The 26,866-nt window shown below is 35.0% G+C and overlaps 1 non-coding gene across 1 annotated transcript; it reads left to right on the top strand.

Moving 5' to 3' along the window:
* Positions 1 to 7,578: 7,578 nt before the first annotated feature.
* LOC124890905 lies at positions 7,579 to 7,685 on the top strand. Its single transcript, XR_007049430.1, has one exon. It is a non-coding gene; the product is annotated as a small nucleolar RNA R71 (small nucleolar RNA).
* The last annotated feature ends 19,181 nt before the right edge of the window (positions 7,686 to 26,866 follow it).

Raw genomic sequence — 26,866 nt, 5'->3', positions numbered from 1 at the left:
CATACGCCTTTCTTATTTTTAGGGACATCATCATTAACCGGCTCATCAAAGTCAAGCCCAATGTGAAGCAATGTCCGAGCATGATGTCCTAGAGGATAGTCAAGCTCTACTGCACGAATCTCTTATTGGGTGGCTGGACGCCCCCCAGTCCTTAATTATAGCATAGTTAGCCCATACTATGGGCTGTGATCTCATCAGAGCGAGCATTATGCTCAGGCATAGTCAAATTAACAACATAAGGAATTGGTGCCTTGGTGCGAGAGATATCGAGTGGCTTGTTACCCACAAGCGATAAATAGTCTGCATCCTCTTCGGGCATACCATGTTGCCTCGAAAATCTTATTAGTAATCCACCAAATCCATATCTCCTACCTCCTAAAAATTAAGCCTTTTTGTCACAGATAAAATAATAGCACCCACATTTACATCCATATTATCTCTTACCAAATCATAAATAAGACATACCCTATCACGGGTCACCTCCGTCATATATTTTCCATGAACCAGATAGGCATAGATGATCCTATCCCATAAATATGCCTTCCTGTTCAAGTGAGCAAATGGAAGTGAAAAATACGTACCTCCCTCTTTATGGTAAATCCACCTCACCGTAGATCTAGTTCCACATAGGAGATAATGGATATGCTGATAGGGAGGCTCAATGATCATTGTCTTCACTGACTCTGGATCCACATGGGGTGCACCTAACAGCTCATTAACAGTGTTTGTAGTGAAAGTTAGAACTTGCCCACGTACCTCAACCTCTAAATCTTTCGGGTTCCAGTTTGCATAGAATTCTTGAACTAAGTTCAAGTTGCAGGGACCTGGTTGCTCGAAGAGAAAATGCATGTGGTGTGCTGTGCCTCTATCTTTCTCACCATCAAAGGATAGTCCTTCATTAAACTTACCCTGTTGATAAATTAATCAACTGGATATTTTTACTCTTTATACTGCGAGTACCACTTTCATCCTTCTGCAACTGCAGCCTTGGTTCCAAACCTCTTTTGCCACCTAAGAACATGTGGGGCTGCAGGTACCTTATTGGCGTCATGACTCCTCTTATGCCTAGGCTCGGATGGTCCAGATGCATTTTTACCTTTGTTTCTTGATTGGTGGCTGCTCGACATTGTACCTATTAAACATAATAGCCCACAACATATAAAACAAGTATTAAATGTGAATGACTTGGTTACTCAAACTTCCCCTTTCTAATTCATAATTCTTATAATTATTAATCCATCAATAACACATGAAGACATTTTGTATTTGGGACACTTAACAGTTTCAGTACATGGCTTAAGTACTAAACATCTTTTATCGACGCATATCCCTTCATTAACACATTACTCCCCCTTAATAATTTAATACATGCTTTTCCTATGTCACTTCTAAATCCAAATCAACAACACTCATTTCTATCATATATACCTAACACTAAGGTGGTGTTAAATCGAGATCCACCCCATACTTAATTTCCTTCGTATATTGAGCATCATCAATTTTCTAGCATCGGGCACAAATTTCATCTCACTTTCATTACAATTCAGACAATTCTCATTGCTCACTTTAAGTACACTTCAGTCAAGGCATTTTATAGCTACCACTAAGGTGGTGTTGAACTGAAATCCACCCCATACTTAGTTTCTATTATATAGTGAACCAAGCAACTCCGTATTGAATTTCAACACATAGTACAGCAAAACACGCAATTGTCAATCAATTTATAGCTCAAACCCTTTGAGGAACCGAATCAGTTAATCCATGATTCCTATTTTAGAATATACTTGCTTCCCACATAAGAAATATCAATCCCATAACAACATATCATCATCACCTCCTAAGGTTCTCACATAATTTTAACACTTAACATTCAATGAAAGTTCAAATTAATTAAACCTAACCCTAGATTATTTCACTATTATTTTAATGAAATTAGCAGAACACAAAACTTATAAAAATAGTAAATCACATGGGTTCATAAGACTTAAACACAAAATATAATCAAAACTTACCTGTGCTTAGTTAACAAGAGTGAAGATAAAGTTGAGAACTTGTTGTTGTTGCTCAAAATTGACTAAATTATGAAGGGAGCAAGTTTAGGGCTTTGGGGAAAATTGGGGCAGTGCAGCTAGGTTAGGTGAGTAGAACGGAAATAGGTAAGGTAAGGTATTTATAGAGGGGTAAATTAGGTTTAAAAATTTTCACCGCTGGATAAAGGCATCGCGACGCGTTAGGAATCGTGTTGAAGAATCGATGCAACGTATCAAGTTTGTGTTGATTCTCTAAAAGTTACATTAAATAAATACTCTAAGTGTTTCCTACATTCCGACCGACGCGGTGCAATGGGAAACGCATTGATGGACCAACGTGATGCATCAGAATCACTTTGATTCACTAAAAATAGCCTTGAAATTATTTTCTAAGTGTGGAATTTACATACATCGACACGACGCACCACGATAGCATCGGTCCACTAAAAATTGCATCCAAAAACTTTTCTAAGGCTAAATTTCCCATACCTAATGTATCTTTTCTTATCCCTTACCTTTTTCTCACCATGAAACAACTATTTACTTACTCAAAAGCCCATGTTCTCCATATTCTCTTCTTCTCTTTCTCCACCAAATTTATTATTCCTGCACATCAATCAAAAACAACAAAATTACATAAGAAAAAGTTGGTTTCCTCCCACCATGCACCTTATTTTCAGTCGTGGCATGACTCATTTTTTTATATTTTTTCTTTTTATTCTTCACTACTAAAAATTAAACTACCTATTACATTACATTTGTGGGTTACCTCCCACCAAGCTCCTTATTTTACATCGTGGCATGACTTACCTCAGCATCACACATCAGTAAAAGTGATAGATTCCTTATGCTTATCCGGATGATCACCAAATAATGCTTAACAAAATGTCCAATCACTAGAAACTTTTTTGTCTTATCTCTATTCTACAACTCTACAGCTCCATGAGGTGTCATGCGCACCACCTCAAAAGATCCCGACCATTTCAATCATAATTTACCTGAAAACAACTTAAGCCTTGATATGAACAACAAAACAAGTTGTTCGGGTTCAAATACTCTCTATTGAATTTGTTTAGCATGCCATATTTAGGTCTTATCCTTATATAGTTTGGTATTTTCATAGGCATAAAGCCTAAAATCATCAAGCTCATTCAGCTGCAATAACTGTTTCTCCCCCATGGCAGTTATCTCAATATTTAGATTTTTCACGGCCCAATATCTTGATGTTCCAGCTCCACAGGCAAATGTAATTCTTTACATTAAACTAAGAAATAAAGGGACATACCAATAGGCATCTTGTTAGATGTACGGTATGCCCAAAGTGCATCATCCAACTTTTTAGGCCAATCTTTTCACAGCCCATTCACAGTCTTCTAAAGTATTTGCTTAATCTCCCGATTGGACACCTCAACTTGTCCACTAGTTTGGGGATGGTACGCAGTAGCAACCTTGTGCCTAACACCATATTTAACAAGAAAATTTTTGAACCAAGTATTGATAAACTGCGTACCTCCATCACTAATTATTTCTCTAGGTGTACCAAATCAGGAAAATATGTTCTTCTTTATAAATTTCAGAACCACTCTTGCATCATTAGTTGGACTAGCTATATCCTTCACCCATTTAGAGACGTAGTCAACCGCTACAAGAATGTACAAATTGCCTTTAAAGGTGGGAATGGGCCCATGAAACGGATCCCCCAAACATTGAAGACTTCAACTTCTAAATTATTATTAAGGGTAATCTCATGATGCCTAGATATAGTACCCAACCTTTGACATTGATAACAAATTTTCACAAAAGCAATTGCATCCCTAAACAACGTAGGCCAGAAAAAACCTAATTCCAACACTTTCCTAGCAGTCCTCTTACCACCATGGTGTCCACCATAAAGAGTTGAGTGGCAATCTTCAAGTACCTTTGAAAATTCAGCCTCTGATATAGACCTACGAATAACTCCATCTGGACCCTTCTTGAAGAGATATGGTTCATCCCAAATATAGGCACGTGAATCATAGAGCAGCTTCTTCCTTTGTTGTGTGGTGGCATCAGGAGGGTACACTTCATATACTATTAAATTCACAATATTAGCATACCATGGGAACTCAAATGCATCGAAAGACAATAACTTTTCATCAGGAAATTCTTCCTTAATACTAAGAGAGTCATCAATAATATGATTTCAATTTTCTAGCCATGATAAGTGGTGAGCAACTTTATTTTCAGCTCCCTTCTGATCTCAAACCTCAAGATTAAATTCTTATAGTAATAGAATCCACCTAATCAGTCGAGGTTTTGCATCCTTCTTGTTCACAATATACTTAATAGCAGCATAGTTAGTATGAACAATGACCTTTGTGCCAACTAAGTAAGTTCTAAACTTGTCAAATGCACACACCACTGCCATCATATCTTTCTCTATAACCGTATAATTAACTTAAGCATCATTCAACACTTTGCTAGCATAGTATATTAAGAGAAATACCTTATCTCTTCTCTAACCCAAAATATCTCTCACAACAACATTACTAGCATCGTACATCAGCTTAAACAGCAACTCCCAATCTAGAGCAGTCAGAATAGGTGCTTCAATTAACTTCTTCTTTAGTTTTTCAAAAAATGCTTGGTAATTATCCCCAAACTCAAACATGGCATATTTCTCCAATAATTTGCACATAGGACTTGCAATCCTTAAAAAATCCTGAATGAATCGCCTATAGAAACCTGCATGTCCAAGAAAGCTCTACACTCCTTTGACTGTGATTGGATGTGGCAACTTTTCAATCACTTCAACCTTCATTATCCACTTTGAGTCCTTTTAATGACACTTTATGGCCTAGGGAAATTCCTTCCTTAATTATAAAGTGGCACTTTTCCTAATTTAGTGCCAAGTTTGTCTCTTCGCATCGAGCTAGGACTCTGTCAAGATTCTGCAAGCACTTATCAAAAGAATTACCATACACAGAAAAATCATCCATAAATTCCTCCATGAAACCTTTAACTATATCATAAAATATTACCATCATACATCTCTGAAATGTAGCAGATGCTTTACATAGGTCGAATGGCATGCGTCTGAACGCATATGTACCGTATGGACATATGAAAGTGGTCTTCGCCTCGTCTTCTAGTGCTATGATTATCTGATTGTAGCCAGAGTACCCATCCAAAAAATAATAATACTCATGCACCACCAATCTATCCGGCATTTGGTCAATGAAAGGAATAGGATAGTGGTCTTTACGGGTTGCTTTATTCAATATTCGATAGTCAAAATAGATCCTTTAAAAAGTTACCATGCATGTGGGGATCAAATCATTATCATCATTAGTTACCATGATCATCCCTCCTTATTTCGGTACACAATAAACTGGACTCACTTATTTGCTATCGAAAATTGGGTAAACAATACCACTATCTAACTACTTGATCACTTTTTTCCTGACCACCTCATTTATCATAGGATTCAATCTTCTTTGTTGCTACACTCTTGGTTTGTAACCTTCTTCTATGTAAATGTTGTGCATGTAAAATTCTAGATTAATTCCTGTACTATCGGACATTTTCCAACCAATCGCCTTTCTTCTTCTTTTTAAGACTACTATCGCTTTCTTTACCTGTATATCTGTTAATCCTTCAGAAAAAATAATAGGCAAAGTATCTTGAAAACCAAGAAAAATATATTGTAAATGAGAAGGAAGAACCTTAGGCTCCAAGTTAGGAACTTCTTCAATTGAGGGCTTAGGCGATGGACCAGTTGGCCTATTTAATGGTCCGACAGGATCTTTCATCATCTCAACCACTGCCAAATTCATAACCTGGACCAATTCCAATGCTTCCACAAAAATACAAATCATGAGCCATTAAGGCTCGCTCTAATAGATCATCGGACAAGAACAACTACCAAGCAGAAACATGGTCAATAACCGATATAGATGACAACTCCTCATATATAGCTGGTAGTTTCAATGCCTTGTACGCATCACATACTTCTACTTTATTATGTGCTTGTATTGTCATTTTCACAGCTGCTACATCAATTAGTGACTACCCTATTGCTAAGAAAGGTCGTCCCAAAATAAATGGAACCACAGGATCATCCTCAAAGTCAAGAATTACGAAATCCACCAGAAAGAATGACGATCCTACTTGTACCAAAAGATCCTAGATAATACCATCGGGCCTGGCAAGTGATCTATTTGCCAACTGCAAAATAATAGTAGTGGGTTTAGGACTCCCAAGACCCATCTTCCTGTACCACGATATAGGCATAAGATTTATGCTAGCTCCCAAGTTACACAATCCATGTGTGCAAATAGTTTGTCCAATGGTAATCTGCAAGGTAAAACTACTTGGATCTTTAAGCTTCGTGGGAAATTTGTTTTGAATCTTGGACGTGCACTCTTAAGTAAGTGCAACTGTAGAATACTCGATCAACCAGTTATTATTTGCAACTATATGTTTCAAATATTTTTCATATTTTAGCACACTTTATAGGATGTCAACAAGAGAAAGATTCACTTGAACCTGCTTCAGAAGATCTAAGAACTTCTTTTAACTTGCCTCATCTTGATGAAGGAAAAGGTAAGGGGAGAGTTTTCTTGTCCACATGAATTTCATCACTTGCCACTTTTTCTTTGATTTCTTTCTCTGCATTGTCTTTGGTACTTTCATCAATAATTATGGGGCCAACAATTCTTGAACTATCTCCATAGTTTGCAGCCCACTCCTTGTTGTAATTGTATTTACCTGCTTAGGATTTGTCTCTGTATCGCTAGGTAATGCTCCTTGAGTTCTTGTATTCTGTGCTCCTGCAATTTGACCCAATTGCAACTCTGGATCTCTCGTAACTAATTGTTGACTCTTCAACTCAGCTGCAAACTGTGTCTGTTGAGTCTTAATTTTAGTTGCAAAGTATGCTTGTTGAGCCATAAAATGCTTCACCAATTCCTCCATATTGCTAGATTGAGTAGTCTCCTGTGTATTCTGAGTTGGCTGTGGATTTGATTGCACTTATCCATTGTACTGATTTGTATTTTGTGCCTGATTTCTACCCCATGAGAAATTGGGATGGTTTCTCTAGTTGGAATTATAAGTATTACAAAAAATTTATTGTCCCTACCAATTTGCATTCCCCACATAATTGTTAGAATCCAAATTAGTCGTGCAAGCATCAGCTATATGCTCACCACTTCCACAAACCTCACACAAAGAATTTGCTTGTTGAACTGCATTCGTTGTAGCTGCTGCTGGTTGAGAAACACCCAACTTTATGCTATTAAGCTGAGTAATCATATGATTTTGCATGGCTGCAATTTGTGCCTGTAGTGCAGTTAACTAATCTACCTCCAACACCCCTGCAACGTTTTTAGGAGTACTCCCTGAGTCTGAATGATAGTCAGGGTTCCCTTGTGAAATCCGATTCAATAGTGTGTACAATTCTTCATATATCTTCTTAAGAGCCTGTCCACCTGCTGCTGAATCCAAGAGAATCTTTATGTTTGACTCCAATCCTTCTATGAAAGTATGCACAAGAACATCATTAGATTGATGATGGTGAGGGCAATTTCAGATCATAACCTTAAATCTCTCCCAAGCTTGGTAGAGATTCTCTCTATCCTTTTGTCTAAAACTCAAGATTTCATGCCTCAAGTGTGTCGTCTTCCCATATGGAAAGAATTGAATAAGAAACTTTTGAGCTAGATCTTCCCATGTAGTGATGGATAGTGGTGGTTCAACATGTAATCACCTTTTTACTTCCTCCATTAGAGAGAAGGGGAAGAGTGTCAACCTGACATAATCAGAATTCACCCCTTCAGGAATGTATGTATCGCTGATTTCCAAGAAGGTCTATGTATGCTGTTATAGATCTTTGTGTGAAAGGCCATGAAATTGCCCCACTGAATTCAGCAATTGCACTATATTCTGCTTCAATTCAAATTGACCTCCTAGTTTAGGCTTTAGAATACTACTCGTCACATTGTTCATGAGTGGGATTGCCACCTCACGAACAGGTCTAGTAGCTTGTTGAGTAGGAGCAACTGGAATAACAGGAATGACAGGAGGTGGAACATTCCCAGCATTTGGATCAACTGGTTTATTTCTTTGTTCAGCCCTTCTTCACCTTTGTTGAAGATTTGCTTTGGTTTTGAAAAAGACTCTACTAGTTCTTTGTCACTCGCCAGTCCTAGATTCAGCTAAACCTTCAAAAATTCAGCCTCTAATATCAAGTTGTTAATACCTAAACTTAATATCAAAAACCAAAAATTTAGCAATTTACTAATTGTATTAGATCCCCGGCAACAACGCAAGAAACTTATTGCGACTCAGACTCACACGCAAGTGCACGTGATCATTCAAGTAATATAGTGATTTAGACAATCAGATATCATTCCCACGAGGACTAAACAAGTAGAATTTTAACCAACTTTTAGTTTCAGACAATGAGTATTAGGTGTTGTATAGTATCAAGATGATTTTGAATTTGAGAATAAAAATGTGAATTAATAAACAAGAAATAAAATTTTATGACCAGAGCAAAGCAAGCAGCGGTTGTAAACAGTTATGATAAGAATTATAGGCTTGAGGCTTTTTTATCAATCATACAAATCTCCATTCTTATAGTAGTCCAATTGGTTATCAAGTTTTTGTTTCTCAAGGTTTAGACAACGATCTTGATCTCCCATCTTAAAATCTTTTATCTATTGAATATTTCAGCTACAACTCTCACAGAGATACAACAATTCTTCTAGATTTATTAAGTAATTTTCTTGCAATTGAACCAAACAAGGCTTATAGGTATATCCCTATCCTAGATGCTAATTCAAATCCCTTATTTTATAAAAGGATAATAACCTTGCTCCTTAATTTCCTCATTCTAATCTATTATTCTCCTCCCGGATTCACATAGAAATATAAATTTATTTCTAATGGTTGTCATGCATTAAAATAGTAAGCTCAAGAAATTAAGAACAACCCAAGTGATAACCCAAAATGAAATTGCTATAAAGAATATCAAAGAGTAATCATGTTCTTGACCTTATCCCTAGAACAAGGGTATTTAGCTGCTCATGTTTGAATTAAGCATAAAAACAAGTAATTAATCATAACCAAAGTTAGTGTTGAAGTAAAGAAGTTCAAAAGAAATAATAAAAACCATAAAAGAAGAATTCTTTGTTTTTCCACCACTGCAATGCTTGCCAAAAAGTCTTTGGAATTGTGCTCATGTGTTCCTTTTATACTTGGGAAAATTTTACCAGATCTGAAGCCATGACGCAATGCATCACTAATTGCGTTGATCCAACCAACGTATCGCATCAACATCGTATTGCCACACTGGAAGTCATCTTTAAAAATAAAACTAAGTCAAAATCTTCACCACTCAACGCGATGCGTTGAGATCACATTGTGTCACTGGAATTTGCTCCTCAAAATTTTTTTAAGTGTCAAAGTAATCAGCATCGACGCGACACATTGACATCGCGTTGATGCATTAGAACTTGTTTTTCAAATTTTTTCTAAGGCAAAAATCTTACCAGTCGATGCGACGCGTTGAGATCGCATCGTGTCACTGAAATTTTACTCCAATTCCTTTCTTTCACCTCGTCAATCCTCAGTTCCTTTCTTTTCTCTTTACTCCCATGCATCCCTATATATTTTTTTACTTTAATCTATATGATCTTTCATCTCTTCATTATGCGCATCTCATTTTCTTCCAAATCTATGGGAAATTAATCTTGTATTTCTAATCATATCAGTTAGCCATGAAACTCAATTTAACTCACACTTCAATATAATTAGCACACTTTTTGTTCCCAAAATAAGTCTAAATATGGGTAAATAGCGGTGTTTGAACTTATAAATACACCTAAGATCACTAACTCTAGACTCCACCTACTTTTAATAACTCTACTACAAGCCTACCTTGACAACTCTGCCAAGAACTCACCTTGATATTGATTAACTCGAATGAATATTAACTCAGGTAACCCTACCAAGGATCTCTCAAGAAAAACAAGAAAAATGTTACTCTTACAACATGAGTCATTCAATTACACACCAAGACTCAACTCAAGAACACATACTCTCTCATCACATAAAGGTTTGGGACCTTAGAAATATTTGAGTTTTTGCCAATTTCTCTTTAGAATAATCAGATTGCAAAAACTACTCAAAGAAGAAGCATTCTTTACCTTTTATAGTGGAAAATTGATTAGGGTAGAAATTTTATTAGGCCAAGTTTCCTAATTGGTAAACATCTCACTTGTGCAGTTTGTTACACTAGATGAAAAACTATGCAGGCTATGTGACAGCTATATATTTCCATGAAGACCAAGGGAAATGGTCCCTTGTTGTCACCTAATCCTCATCAAAACAAGATATGGCAGATAATCTATCTTCTAAAGTATGAGTTGAAGTAAATTGTCTCACCATGTTCAAGCCTAAATTAAAGTCACAAGGTACTACACATAACAACATAATACTTGTCTAAACCATAGATTCAATATCCTATGGGTTTAGGGATCTAATACTCCTTACCACTTCAATAACTAACTTCAAACTCTTACTAGGAATTCACTAGGGCACAATGCATTTGTCTACTTATTTATCAACTTAACATTCAAGCTTATCAATATAACCACATATGAACTTCTAGGAAACCAACACACCTAAGAATTTTCCCATATTCTCTAATATCTCTATCAATAATAACTTTCATCCACTATCCCCAAGAAGAAACTCCTAGAATTATCAACTAACTATGACATATACCAAAAGATTTTCCTTAATCTTTCTTCATACTTATAGCCTTAGATAAAGCAAGCATACATTGATCTTTACCAAGAAGAAACATTTACTCTCTCCTATCTAAATAATTTTTCATCACCACAATCATTTCATTTGGGAAGGTCAATGAATGGTTAGAACATGAGGACCTAAAGCATGAAAGAAGACTACACATAACTTTGACACTTAACCAAGGCCTGAAGAATAGGGTATCAATGACATGAATTCATTAAAAAGATCTAAAATGAGGATATACATGACATAATATGTATTTTCATTGGTCATTAAGGGTGCCCCATGAGTTATGGGAACTGACTATACTGTAAAGCATGAGTACATGAGTCGCGAGCTGCATGACCTGAGTTTGGAGTTCATAAATTCATGGAATATTATTTGTACTTTTAAGTGAATTGGAACTCTTTATACTAGGAACTGGGGGCATAATTAATTCTATGAAAAGTACAAGAATATGAGCTAAAATCATAAAACTGACATGTAAGTCAAGAGTAGATGTCGTGATGACTGAAGTAAAAAATTTTGTACAAAAATAAGAATGGGTCGGGCATCTTCCTCCCCTAGTTCTTCTTTAAAACTCACTAGCATCACTACTAGAATATGAGAGCCAAACTCAGTTCCTTGTTCTATCATCTCCCCCTTAGATTTAATATATCATTCTAAGTCTGCGGACCCCTTTAATAAACTTTAAACTAAACTGCAACTGTTATACTCCAGAGTACAAGATATAATAACATACATAAATAGTAATCTCACCCTAAAAGACTATATCTTAAAGTTTAAAAGCCACTGCTAGTACTTCTTTTGAGATAGAACTCTTAACTCTCTATAGCCTCAATAACCTCATATAATAACTTAAACACTTGCTAATTTATAATCTTTAGGAGTATCACCATACCTGAGTTCACACCATCTGGAGTTTCACACTCTTCTTTCTATTAGCTCAATCATAAAAAATTCAAACTTAAATTCTAATACTTAATATGGATACCCACAAAACATCACACACACTATACCCACTTATTACTACTGATAGGAATCATGAAACACTAATCCACATAAAATTTATGAACACACTCAACCTTTATAAGCTCCCTATCATTGTGGTCACTGCCTAATCTCTATCCCGACTAAAGTATTAACTTAACTAACTATCTCTTAACTAAGAAATCTCTCTCAAGTTTCTACTAAACAAACTACAGAACATCTTTTTGGAACTGTGACTATAATCTACTAAATTTAGATAAATAAAATCCCCACCTTACTATTGCTAAACTTCTATGATCATACTTTTAACTCTAGATGTTGTCATAGGATTTTGAGAAGGGATATGAGATCACATATGACTATGGCTTGGTGCATGATTTTTTATGAGCATGAATGAAATATTTTAAACTTTGGAACATAGAGGCACTGATGAGATCCCTTTTGAGCCCATATTCAATCCTATAATTATCTATGGGGACTGTCTGAGAAAACTCTTTCTATAGGAATTGAAGATTAACTATTCCTATTTCCCCAAGAATAAGGAAGAGTTGGCATGATTAAAGAAAGACAAGAATTTGTATCACTTTGTTAGAGAACATCTCTAAAGCACGAGCTGAGATATGAAAGAAGGGAAATATTTCATAAGTACCCTGTAGCCTCTCGAAGAAAAGTACAGACGTCTTCATACTATTTTGGAAAATTCTACTAGACATGGCTTCATAGACACCCTAGGATACTTGAACCTTGTTCTCTAATACCAAGTTTGTCATGACCTGAGATTACCCATAGTCATAACACGTGCTTAAAACCATAATTAATCCCAAGCTAACACATACACTTGAATGATACTTGAGAAATTATTTAAATATATATAAACGCTAAATAATTGAGTAGAAGTATGACAAAAATGAGATAAAATTTTTCAATACATAACTAATAAAAGTGTACAACACTAGAATCTAAGAGAAAGAGGAACTTAAATTACAAATACTGACTCTGACTGACCATCTATGAAGCCTCTACTATACTGACTAATCTAGTCGGGACATGACCCCTCAACTATCCCTAATCAATACATAAGAATTATGAAAATAAAGTATAGGAACTACAAATTACTTAAGTCCTCAAAATAAGAGAACCAATCACCTGTTCGCTGAATACTATGAAATGTCTGACCCTATTGTGTAGGCTATCTCTGGTACCTACATCATGAAGGAATATAGCCACAAATGCATATATGTGGTTAATACTTTAGAATGTATTGATAAAATACTTAATCTATGATTTAATACCAAGAATATAATCCATTTGTTGGAGTATATACATTTAAAACATGGCAGTACATAAAATGTGTAAGACATAGTGAAATTTCTAAATCATGAGCTAAAAATATTTTTATAAGCTGGAAAGTGGTAAAAACATGAATACTGCATGTAAATCTCAAGTTAAAGCTGAATATGTTGTAAAAATATATTGAGGATCATGTATGAATACTGGGCATGAATGCATTAATATAAAATTAATGCAAGGCCAAGTAAAGCACGTGCTGAAATAATTTGTAAAATTGGATAACTGAATAACTAATAAACTAAACACTCTATCATATAAACCTAAGACGATGTGGTCTAAATACTTAACTAAGACTATTAGAGCTAACATTTAATCAACATGCCCAAATCTGAGCTAATCAGGGTCCAATCTATAACCCCAATTGGAAGGGTGTCAATTCTTTGCCACAGGTACTAACACTGGCCCTATGGATCCACTAAACTATTGTTTTAAAGGACTAGGGTGTGACGCTCAACTGGCAGGTGCCCCTAAGAAAGTGTCAACCCTTTACTAGTATAAATAACTCTTATACCTACGTTGGCTATGTAGTTTTGGAACTCAGCGACTACTATTAAAGGTCTCACCCTCGATTGGAAAAAAAGCCTTCATCCTTAAATTCGCTCAATGTTAAGTTTTAATCCCAATTGAACAGAAATAGAAACATAAACTACTACATTCACTGATAATAGATTTGCTCAAATATGGTATTCTAAAAATAACAGTGTATTATTATATAAATATATTAATACAGACATGGTGTGAATGACTTGTAACTTGAAAATTTGAAACATGCATGATTATTTAGGTATCGGGTGTTCATAAACTGACAACATTGAAAGATATGATTAAATACAATAATTTCAAAGTAATGATATGATAAGAAACTTCAACACTTAAACTAAAAAATCTAACAATTTCATTGATATAACAAGCTATCACAATTAGAGTGCGGAAAAATTCTTGAAGTTATGGGAAAACACTATCTCATGGTTTAATTTAATAATTTCATGGAGGAATCATGGACTTTACACTTTTACAGAACCCTAAATCAAAAATGGAATTAAACTTGAGGATTGAGAAATCTTAAAAACATGGGTATATTATTCATAACTTGATCATATGCTTTAAATTTAGAATAATAACATGTAAATCATGTATGGACCTGAGAATAGAATGAATGAAATATTTTAGGCTTAAAAGTCATGAATAATGATTAAAACATACTTATGAGTAAATATTATATCATGAGTATTGAATTTAAGGTTAGAATAACAATTGGGTAGAAGCCCTAGATTATGGAAATCACAAAACTCATGAAATAAAAATCATAATTCCAGGCTTGTGGATGAAAGAAGATCCTCATTGAATACCCACATATCTGATTACTTTTGATTCTTGAATTGATGTTTTGGAGATTTGGAATTAAAGATGAAAACCCCCAATTTGTTGCTTTAAAGATAAGAAAATTGCATATTTTGGGAGTATTTTTAGTGTTGTGTTGAGAATAAGGTATTTGGGATTGTTTTGGATTTTTATTTAGCCTTAGAATAGCTTAAATGACATATTTTTGGGGTTAAAAGAATGGCAAAATACCAAAAAAATGTTAGGAACAATCTAGAAAATGCCTGGAAGCAGTCCCGTCGAGTTTGGCCATGATTCATAGGGTATGGACATGATTTATGGCTGGAGTCATAGTAAAAAACTCAAATTTCAACCCCTATTACCATGAGGAATAGTCCTCCTAATGATTCATGGGTCTTACTACGAGTCATCATCAGAGTCGTAGTCACTAATATTTTTTATAGTGCTTCAGTAATACGGAAATAACAGTTCACCTCAATATTGAATTAAGGCAAACTTGGTATCATTGAAAAGATAATTCAATTATATATATATTTTTGGGTCTTGAGCACATAAATTATTAATATACAATAAGATATGCTTGTTTGAAGTTTACTATAGTTATATTCTTCACAAGATTTTATCGTTAAGGGATGTTTTTACTTGTCCATAAGCTATGAGCTATTTGAGGACTTAATATATTTCCAAATCACTTATATAAATATCAAGACATGATTTTGATTTTTCATAAAATTGAAGCATGGTTCAAATAATGGATTGGACTTTTCGGGTGTCACGACATCTCCCCCTTGGGATCATTAATCCTGGAATAAAGACTAACTTGGTTGAAAGAATTGAAAAATAGATGTAATCCCTTACATGGAATTATGAGAGGTGAATATGGACATAATGATTACGTTTCGAACTAACTTTAACTAGCTTAAAAATTTGAGAACTAGCTAATACTATCAGGTTGAGTTCTGAAGTTGGACAACTAACAAGATACTAATTTCTGAATCTAAATATTCTTTATGGTTGTTACTAATTTAGCCTAGGAGTAAGCGTTCAAAAAAATTCATAATTTTCATGAATGTGAATAAATTACATCATAGAATAGGCATATTCATGAATCATCGTATAGTAAAACTAGATGAAAACATGGAAAACTATAGAAGCTTATCTGTCTGATTGCTAAACTGAACTGTTGGCCATATGGATAGACTCATACTGAAAGATTAGAACTCAACTGAAATATTTCTTCAACACTCTTTGTAAGAAGTTATAGTAAAATTAGAGAGAAAACAATTTTGGGTATGATCTGAGTGAGATATCTGAAAAAGAAATTGTAACATGGCTACAACTCTATAACATGGAATATAGGCATATAAAACATAAGCTAGGATAGAATTACTATGCCTTAAGCTTAGCCACACATCTCAAATACTCCCTCAACTATATTTTTCCTCTTAAATACTACTCCTCATTTGACACCACTTATAATCTTCACTATAATATTGTTACTCTATGTACTAAATATGAGTTGAAGTAAATTTTCTCACCATGTTCAAGACTAACTCAAAGTCACAAGGTACTAAACATAACAACATAATACTAGTCTAAACCATGGATTCTATATCCTATGGTTTTTAAGTGCTCTCATCTCAAGAATAATCTTACCTTTTCAACAACTCACTTCAACCTCTTAGTAAGAATTCACTAGCGCGTAATGTATTTGTTGACTTATATAACAACGTGACATTCAAGCCTATCATTAGAACCTCATAGGAACCTCTAGGAAACCAACTCACCTAAGATTTTTTATGTATTCTCTAATATCTCCATTGCTATTAACTTTCATCCACTATCCCCAAGAAGATATTCCTAGAATTTTCAACTAATTATGACATATACCAAAAGCTTTTCCTCAATCTTCCTTCACACTTATAGCCTTGGATAAAACAAGAATACACAATCATCCACAAGAAGAAACATTTACTTTCTCCCATATAAATAATTATTTATCACCATTATCATTACATAAGGAAAGGTCACTTAGAGGTTAGAACATGAGGACCTGAAGTATGAAAGAATACTATACATAAAATTAACACTTAACTGAGGCCTGAGGAATAGGGTATCAATGGCATGGATTCATTATAGATATCCAAACAGAGGACATACAATACATAATGAGAATTTTCACTGATCATTAAGGGTGCACCAAGAGTTATAGGAACTGAGCATACTATAAAGCAAGACTACATGAGTCATGAGCTGTATGACTTGAGTTTAGAGTTCATAAATTCATGAAATATGATTTGTACTTTTGAGTGAATTGGAACTCCTTATAATAGGAACTGGGGGCGTACTTGATTTTATAGAAAGTAAATGAATATGAGCTATAATCATTTAGCTGACTGTAAGGCATGGGTAGATGTCGTGATGAATGAAGTACAAAATTTTGTACCAAAATATTAAAGGTTCGGGCATCTTCCTCCCCTAGTGTTGCTCTAAACCTTACTGGCATCACTACTAGAATAAAAGAACCTGACTCGATTTTTTATTCAATATTCTCCCCCGTAGATTTAAGCCATTTTTCTAAGTCTGCAGACCCCTTTAATAAACACTACACTAAACTACAACCACTCTACTCTGGAGTCCAAGATATAACCATCCACATAAATAATAAACTCACCTTGGAAGACTATATCTTTGGAATACCCCAAAAAATCTAAACCAATATTAGAGCCATGTACCAAGATTATACATAGTACATCATGGTTCTTTTATAGTTTTATGAGTAAGTTAGATGTATATTAAGGCTTCAAATAACTCACAGCTATTAGACAAATCAAAATATTCCTTATCGATTGAATTCTTGAGAAGGATAGATAATTGAATTATCTTTTCAACAATACAAACTTTGCCTAAATTCGATATTGGAGCAAAGAGTTATTTCTATTTTACTCCAGCATGTCAGGTTGGAAATAGTGTGACGACATTCGTGGTATCTTACCACATTTGTGACGCCCTATCACAAAGATCGTCAGCCTTAGAAAGAAACCAGCTCCTAAATGACGACATTCATGGTAGCGTACAATATTTTTGATGCCATGTCACAAAGGTCATCAGCCTTAGGCAGAATCCAGCTCCTAAGTGACGATATTCGTGGTAACTTACCACATTTTTGATATCATGTCACAAAGGTCTTCAGCCTTAGGTAGAATCCAGCTTCTGTGTGATAATATTTTTGATGGCTTACCATATTTTTGATGCCATTTCATAAATGTCGTCAGCTTTAGGCAGAATCTAGCTTCTGTGTGACGATATTTTTTACGGCTTACCACATTTTTTACGCCATGTCACAAATATCGTCAGCCTTAGGCAGAATCCATCTTCTGTGTGATGACATTTTTGACGACATGACATATTTTTGATGCCTTGTCATAAATGTCGTCAGCTATTATTTTCAACAACTGGGAATTTATTTCATAAGGGTATTTTGGTCTTTTCTCTTCACTTCCCATGACTTATAACCCTAAAGAGGCATAATTTTTCCCATTTTCCTTCAGTTAAGCATCTCAAAAAACCTCTCTTATGATCTCAACCAAAAGATTAGGGTTTCCATCAAACTTATCTCTCAAAAAAAAGATTCAAGCCTTTTCCCAAGACAATCAAGAATTAAGTTTCCCAATCCAAGAACTCTCGAGGAAATCATCAAGGTTTCTTTTCTAAGGTATGCGTGTGTTCATTCATGGACTCCTTTCATCCATGAAGTTCAAGAACCCTTTCCTAAAACTATATATTATGGTTTTCATGTTCTGAATGGATTGTTGATCATGTTTATGTGTTGAATGATGCCAAGATAAAATCTTTATGTATCATTATGAATCTATGACATCATATGAGTTGAAAACATGTAAGTTTGATTATATATGATGAGTAATTATATTATTTACACCTATTCCTAAGTTGTGCATGTAAGGTTTTTGATAAAATACGTAAGAGACTAGAAATCATGCGTTATAGCTAAATTGTGACTAAGGGAAGGATTCATGATAGGCCTCTATGATTCAATGTAATCCTTGTTGATAATGTGTCTTATGAACACTGTTGGATTAGTCATGAATAGTCTTATGGGATTATGCTATGCTTACTTGCAAAACCCATTCATGTACAAGATGTAGAATACCCATGTACTTCATGAAATTCCTCAAGTGATGATATTATGGATTGTGGTTGTAATATGTAATGAGCATGATATTGAAAGCTATGCAAGTATATACATGTATGAAAGTCCCTTCCATGAAATAGATTGTTGGACTCTAGTTTTATGATCAAGTCAATCATGTGCATCAGTTTCCTTACTTCAAGTCCTGGGGGTACTTGTACCCAAAAAATATAGTTGTGTGCCTAGAGCCATGTCATGTTTTCACGATACTCTCAGTCAAGCCATGATCTATAGAAATCAGTCAGTCATGTGACTCAAGAAAACTCAGTAATCTCAGTAGTTCAGTATTCTCAGTAATCTCAGTGCTCAGTAACCTCAAGAATCATAGTAAATCTCAGTAACTTCCGTACTCTTAATCAGTCCTTAGAACTCATTATATTCCATCCGTCATCAAAATCCAGAAAACTTAATTTTAGCTCTGCTAAACAATGCCACTATTGTTAGTTTAATTAATCAGCATCAGTTCAGCAAATTAGTTCATTTAAGTGATTCAGTTCAGCCCAGTTATTTAGTTTAATGTCTTTTAGATGGGAGTAGGATTCAGCATCGAGTAAACCTAGGGATGGGGGCTCACCCGCTAGAATAGGGATGAGATCCCTTGAAGCAATCCTTAAGTTCCAAAACTACATTGCTAGCGTAGGTATGAGATGTCACCCGTTAGATAGGACTGACATACTCAAGGGTCACCCGTTAGCATATTTATATGTATAGGACTGATCCCAAGAGTCATCTACTAGATTAGGACTAACTCCAAAACAGATGTCTTTACTGGTGGCATGGTACTGACACCCTTCCAGTCAGGGCAGAGATTAGACCCCAATCAGCTTAGCTTGGGGAATATTGGTTAGATGAACACATCCCACAATTTCAGTTACAGATTCAGGACTGTCAGATACAGTTAACTCAGTTCAGTAGTACAGATTTAATACTGTAAGGGACAATCAGTCCTTATCATTATAAAGAGACTTCAAGATCACCCATTATACAGACTGATCTCAACTATAGTTAAACAGTATCAGAATCATCAGATTTAAAGATCACCCACTAGATAGGACTAAACTCAAATTCAATTACTCCATAAAAAATAGAACTCAGATAGCTCCATCTGAACTTAGACTATCAGATGCAGTCTCTCAATATCAGTTACATCGGTTAGGTCGATCATCACAGTTATATCAGTTATATCAGTTTTTTGAACTCATGTATCATTCATATCAGTTATTAGAATTCAAGATATTAGTATTCAGCTTCAAGATTGTCAGACGAAGTAAACCAGACTAGTTCTTCATAATTTGAACTATCTAAAATAGTCGTTCATCTATTCAGTATCTCAGTATCAGTATACTCATGTTGTCAATATTCAGACTCAGTAGTTAGTATCTCCATAAATTCAGTTACAGTTATGTATGAATATATGTATTCTCACGTTCATATTAGCCAGCATTGTTCTTCTATATAACCCTTTGCATTTAGCCTACCCGACTCTTATACTCAGTACATTCAGACGTACTGATGTATTTATGCTATGGTTCTTTCTTTTATGTTACACCATATATTCAGAGGCACGAGCTCCAGATCAGTAGTAGCATTCTAGTGTTCAGAGTTTGCAGTGAGTCCTTCTTATTCGATGACGATATGATTATTACTATATTTACTATTCAGTTGCTAGATGGAGTTAATTGGAGACATGTTCCTTCAACTGTTTCTTCAGTTCAGTTAGAGGCTTTCATGCTAGATGTCAGATTAGATATTCAGATCTTATTATTTTCAGTATTTATGACTTGTTTTGGTATTGTTATACCTTTTTCAGATATTTTTTTATCAGAAATTTATTCAATTCGAACCTTATGGCCTTTTATGTTCATGTTTCCACATTTTATGATATATTATACAGTATACAGGTAAAGATAATAGTCATGGGTTAGCTTGTGGTTCTTCGGGGTCATGAGCACCTATAGCATTTCGGTTTAGAAAATTAAGGTGTTACAAACTTGGTATCAGAGCCTAAGGTTCAATAGAGTCCTAGGAAGTTTGAAAGCCGCATCTAGTATAGTCTTATACATACGTGTGTTGTGCACCACACTTATGTGCAGGAGGCTATGAGATATTTAGGAACAGTTTCCCTTGTTTTATGTCTCAGATCATGTTATCGAAAGGTTCTCTCAGAAAACTCATGTAGATTCTCATCATGCTTTAGTCAAGTCAACTTTACCTTACTTTCAAGGTAACAAAAGTAGTGAAGATCAAGTCCTACAGATAGGGTTTTCTCAAATAGTCCCTGCAGATAGCTATGGGATTTTCCTCATGCTCAACAGTATCCCATCAGTTTAATTATGTCCTAAAGTTGTACGGATCTCATTCATGATCATGAGAACTCATTCTCAAACCCAGATGTAGATATGCCAGCAGATCACTTCTCAAAATCCTATGATAGCATATGACTACATTTAGAAGCATGAACCTAGGAGTTTAGCAGTAGTAGAGTTGGGATAATAATATCCTGATTGAACAGACTATGTATTCATGGGGATAGTTGTGCCAGAATAAATTAGTAGGCTTGAATAGTATGAGTTATAAATTTAAGTTTATTGACTCAAAATTAAGCATGAAGGTGTAAATGTGATACTAGTAGTATGTGAGGGAAACAGGGGCAGATGATGTTTTTAGTAAGGCAAGCATGTGTTAATCAGAGTGTAAGTATGTAATGATGATTACAGTTCAGTTTAGAGTTTAGTTTAGTGTTCACAGATTTATAATGATGGCTTAAAGCTAAGGGAGAAAAGATAGATCAAGTAACCAAGTCAGGCTCTCAAATTCCAGTAGTAGTGCCAGTATGTACATAAAAGCAGTTAGGGAAGACGATTCCCGACCCACCCTTATCTCAGTGTAAATCTTCGTACTTCAGTCAGCATAATGCCTATGTATTCTTCATGTCTCAGATTCCATGGATATAGCTTATATTCGCACGCATTCCATAGAATTATGTGTGCTTTCAGTTTCCAGTATAGGAAGTTTAGTTCTAGATCATTCAGTGTTACAAATCATGTTTCATGAACTCAAAAATTCCAGACTCAGGTCATGCAGCTCATAACTTATGTACACGTATTATGCTCCCAGTATACTCAGTTTCCATGACTTATGCTACGCCCTCACTAATCAGATAAATTCAGACTATATCATGTATATACTCAGTTCAGACATTTTTCATAAATCTAAGTTGTTGATATTCTATTCCTCAGGTTTCAATCATATGTCAAGTTCAGTCAGTATTCATTCATGTTTTAGGTTTTTCTGATTTAACCCTTCATGAGCTCTCTTTATGAGAATAGTGTAGTGTTGAGAAATTTCTTAGATGGGAGAGAGTTGATATTTCATGTTAAGAGCAGATTATTGCATACATGTTTTATACGAGGGTGTATATACAAAGATAGGCTTGAATATCCTGTTAGTATGCAAGCAAAGGGCTAACAAGATGTAATATTTAGAAATTTGGAAAGTTCAGAGTGTGAATGTAGATTCAAACCCTTGACTTATGTTAGCCATTATTGTGCAACTATCACAACTCATCTTTTATCTTAGTTACAGTTCAGTACTCAGTAATTAGTGTTCAGTCTGAGAATTAAGCACTTTAGTATCAGTTTAAACCTCAGTTTCAATATTCAGTTATTAGCACCCAGCATTTAGATCTGTTATGGATCCCCGTTACAGTCTTAAGTTATAGTGTTAGCTTTAGGTCAGTATTCAGCTCAAAAATTTAGTTTAGTTTTAGACTTTCTTGACCATAGCATACATTTATCAGCTACTCATTTATAGGTATTTCAATATCTCAGTCTATGGAATGTTTCTAAATTATGTAATACATTTGGTCCTGCATTTTCAGACAATATAGCTTTCATGAAATCCATGATCAGTTACCTCATGATACCTAGTCAGTCCCTTATCATATGCATAATACTTTATGGCCTCAGCCCAGCTACTCAGATTAAGTGCAATTCAGTCTTGCATACCCAGCATTTAGTTACCAGTTACTTAGTTAATCAGATAAGTTAGTATGTCTATGTATTCGTGCATCACTCTTCAGTTTTAGATCTTAGATAATCAATCATTATTTCTTACCTAGGTGCCTTGTGCATCACCTCAACTTCCTTAATATCTCAGCAAGGTCAGTCCAGCATCCTTCAAGGGACATAGTGTCCCAAGGGGGAGATACATTATAGCCCCCAAACTTCCATGATTTAAACATGTTATTTTCTTTGATGAATCTATCTTGGAGGAAGTGTTACTTATGAGCCGACCCTCTAGCCTTAATACTTAGTCGTAGGCCATGTACTCAATGTCTCAGCTCAGTTCATAAATTAAGTTCCAAATTCAGTTATGTTCTTATGTTTCCGCTCATGCATATTAAGTAATCAACCTCAGACTCATTAGTATTTTTAGTTCATGGTAGCAGTCTTCTTTGAGGCTACTCATTCTCATGTTCAAATTTCAATACAAGCATGGTATTTAGTTCCATGCTCAGTTTTTAGTTCAAACTTTGTATCTTTACCATTATATGTTCAGTCACATGTTCATAAGTCAGTTCAGTCATGTATTCACACATCAGATATATGTGGTCAGCTTATCAGTACTTTCAGTCATGCATTCACATATCATGTCAGTCATATAATCATGCATCAGATATGCATGGATTCAACTTATCAGTTAAGCATCTCAGTTTATCAGAACACTCAGTCCTACATTCATAAATCAGCTACCCATGCATTAACAGTATGATATGCTCAGTTTTCAGTCATGTCATCCATGAAATCATGATCAATCATTCATGCTATATATGCTTCGTTTCATCCTTTCTCCCCTCTCAAGCAATCATCATTCAACGACGAATATTTCCAAGGGGGAGATATTATAATACCCTAAAAAATCTAAAACAATATTAGAGCCATGTACCAAGCTCATGCATATTACATCATGGTTCTTTTATAGTTTTATGAGTAAGTTAGATGTATATTAAGGCTTCAAATAACTCCCAGCTATCAGACGAATCAAAACATTCCTTACCGATTGAATTCTTGAGAAGGATATTGGTATAGTTAATTTCAAACGAGTATATCTCTCATTATACTTGGAATTTTTGAGCTCATGACCTACCAATAGATAGATAATTGAATTATCTTTTCAATGAAACAAATTTCTCCTAAATTTGATATCGGAGAAAAGAGTTATTCCTATTTTACTCCAGCATGTCAGACTGGAAATAGTGTGACGACATTTGTGGTAGCTTACCACATTTGTGACGCCCTATCACGAAGGTCATCAGCCTTAGGAAGAATCTAGATCCTAAGTGACGACATTCATGGTAGCTTACTATATTTTTAAAGCCATGTCACAAAGGTAGTCAGCCTTAGGCAGAATCCAGCTTCTATGTGAAGACATTTTTTACGGCTTACCACATTTTTGACGCCATGTCACAAATGTCGTCAGCCTTAGGCAGAATTCAGCTTCTGTGTGACAATATTTTTGATGGCTTACCTTATTTTTGATGCCATGTCACAAATATCGTCAGCCTTAGGCAGAATCCATCTTCTGTGTGATGACATTTTTGACGGCATGCCGTATTTTTGACGTCTTATCATAAATATCGCCAGCTATTATTTTCAATAACTGGGAATTTATTTCAAAAGGGTATTTTTGTCTTTTTCTTTCACTTCCCACGATTTATAACCCTAAAGAGAAAGAATTTTTCCTATTTTTCTTCAGTTAAGCATCTCAAAAAACCTCTCTTACGCTCTCAACCACAAAATTAGGGTTTCCATCAAACTCATCTCTCAAAAGCAAGATTCAAGCCTTTTTCCAAGATAATCAAGAATTAAGTTTCCCAATCCAAGAACTCTCCAGCAAATCATCAAGGTTTCCTTTCTAAGGTATGCGAGTGTTCATTCATGGACTTCTTTCATCCATGAAGTTAAAGAACCCTTTTCTAAAACTATATATTATGGTTTTCATGTTATGAATGGATTGTTGATCATGTTTGTTTGTTGAATAATGCCAATATAGAATCTTTTTGTGTCATTATGAATCTATGACTCATATGAGTTAAAAACATGTAAGTTTGATTATTTATGATAAGTAATTGTATGATTTACACATAGGCCTAAGATGTGCATGTAAGGTGTTTGATAAAATACCTAAGAGACTAGAAATCATGTGTTATAGCTAAATTGTGACTAAGGAAAGGATTCATGATTGGCCTCTATGATTCAATGTCATCCATGTTGATAATGTGTCTTCTGAACACTGTTGGATTACTCATGAACTAGTCTTATGGAATTATTCTATGCTTATTTTCAAAACCCACTCATGTACAAGACGTAGAATACCCATGTACTTCATGAAATTCCCCAATTTATAATATTATGGATTGTGTTTTTAATATGTAATGAGCATGATATTGAAAGATATGCAAGTATATACATGTTGTATGAAATTACCTTCCATGAAATACATTATTGAGAAACATGCTTAATATAAAATCCCTTATTTATGATATTGTGAATTATGGACTCTACTCTAATGATCAAGTCAGTCATGTGTGTCAGTTTCCTTTCATCGAGTCCTGGGGGTACTTGTACTCGAAAAATATAGTTGTGTGCCTAGAGCTATGTCATGTTTCACGATACTCTCTGTCAAGCCATGATCTATAGAAATTAGTTAGTCATGTGACTCAGGAAAACCTAGTAATCTCAGTAATCTCAGTGCTCAGTAACCTAATAATCACAGTAAATCTCAGTAACTTCAGTAATCTTAATCAGTCCTTAGAACTCATTATATTCCATCCGTCATTAGTATCCAGTACACTCAGTTTTAGCTTCACTAAACAATATTACTATTTTTATTTTAGTTAATCAGTATCAGTTCAGCAAATCAGTTTAGTTAAGTTACTCAGTTCAGCCCAGTTATTTAGTTTAATGTCTTTTAGATAGGAGTAGGATTCAGCACCGAGCGAACCTAGGGATGGGGGCTCACCCGCTAGAATAGGGCTGAGATCCCTAGAAGCAATCCTTAAGTTCCAAAACTACATTGTCAGCGTAGGTACGAGATGTCACCCGTTAGATAGGACTGACATACTCAAGGTTCACCCGTTAGCATATTTATATATATATATATAGGACTGATCCCAGGAGTCACCCACTAGATTAGGACTGACTCCACAACAGATGTCTTTATTGGTGGTGCGGTACTAACACCCTTCCAGTCAGGGAAAAGATTGGACCCCAGTCAGCTTAGCTTGGGGTATGTCGATTAGATGAATACATCCCATAGTTTCAGTTACAGATTTAGGACTGCCAGATACAGTCAACTCAATTCAATAGTACAGATTCAGTACTGTTAGGGACAATCAGTCCTTATCATTAGAAATAGACTTCAAGATCACTTATTAGATAGGACTGATCTCAACTATAGATAAACGATATCAGAATCATCAGATTTAAAGATCACCCACTAGATAGAACTGATCTCAAATTCAGTTACTCCATATAGAATAGAACTCAGATAGTTCCATCAGAACTTAGACTATTAGATACAGTCACTCAGTATCAATTACATCGGTTAGGACAATCATCATAGTTATATCAGTAATATCAGTTTTCTAAACTCATGTATTAGTCATGTCAGTTATCAGAATTCAAGATATCAGAATCCGCTTCAGGACTGTCAGACATAGTCAACCAGACCAGTTTTTCATAATTCAAACTATTAGAAATAGTCATTCATCTATTTGGTATCTCAGTATCAGTACACTCATGTGGTCAGTATTTAGACTCAGTAGTCAGTATCTCCACTAGTTCAGTTATAGTTATGTATGCATGTATATGTTCTCACGTTCATATTATTCAGTATTATTCATGCATATAACCCTTTGCATTTAGCATACCTCACTCGTATACTTAGTACATTTAGATGTACTAACGTATTTGTGCTATGGTTCTTTCTCTTATGTTACACCATAGGTTCAAAGGCACGAGCTCCAAATCAGCAGTAGCATTCCAGTGTTTAGAGTTTACAGTGAGTCCTTCTCATTCGAGGATGATATAATTATTGCTACATTTACTATTCAGTTGCTAGATGGAGTTAGTTGGAGACATGT

The sequence above is a fragment of the Capsicum annuum genome, unplaced genomic scaffold (assembly GCF_002878395.1).
Source record: "Capsicum annuum cultivar UCD-10X-F1 unplaced genomic scaffold, UCD10Xv1.1 ctg2682, whole genome shotgun sequence".
Taxonomy (NCBI): domain Eukaryota; kingdom Viridiplantae; phylum Streptophyta; class Magnoliopsida; order Solanales; family Solanaceae; genus Capsicum; species Capsicum annuum.
Note: the sequence above shows the minus strand (reverse complement) of the source record. Positions and strands in the feature narration are given on the sequence as shown.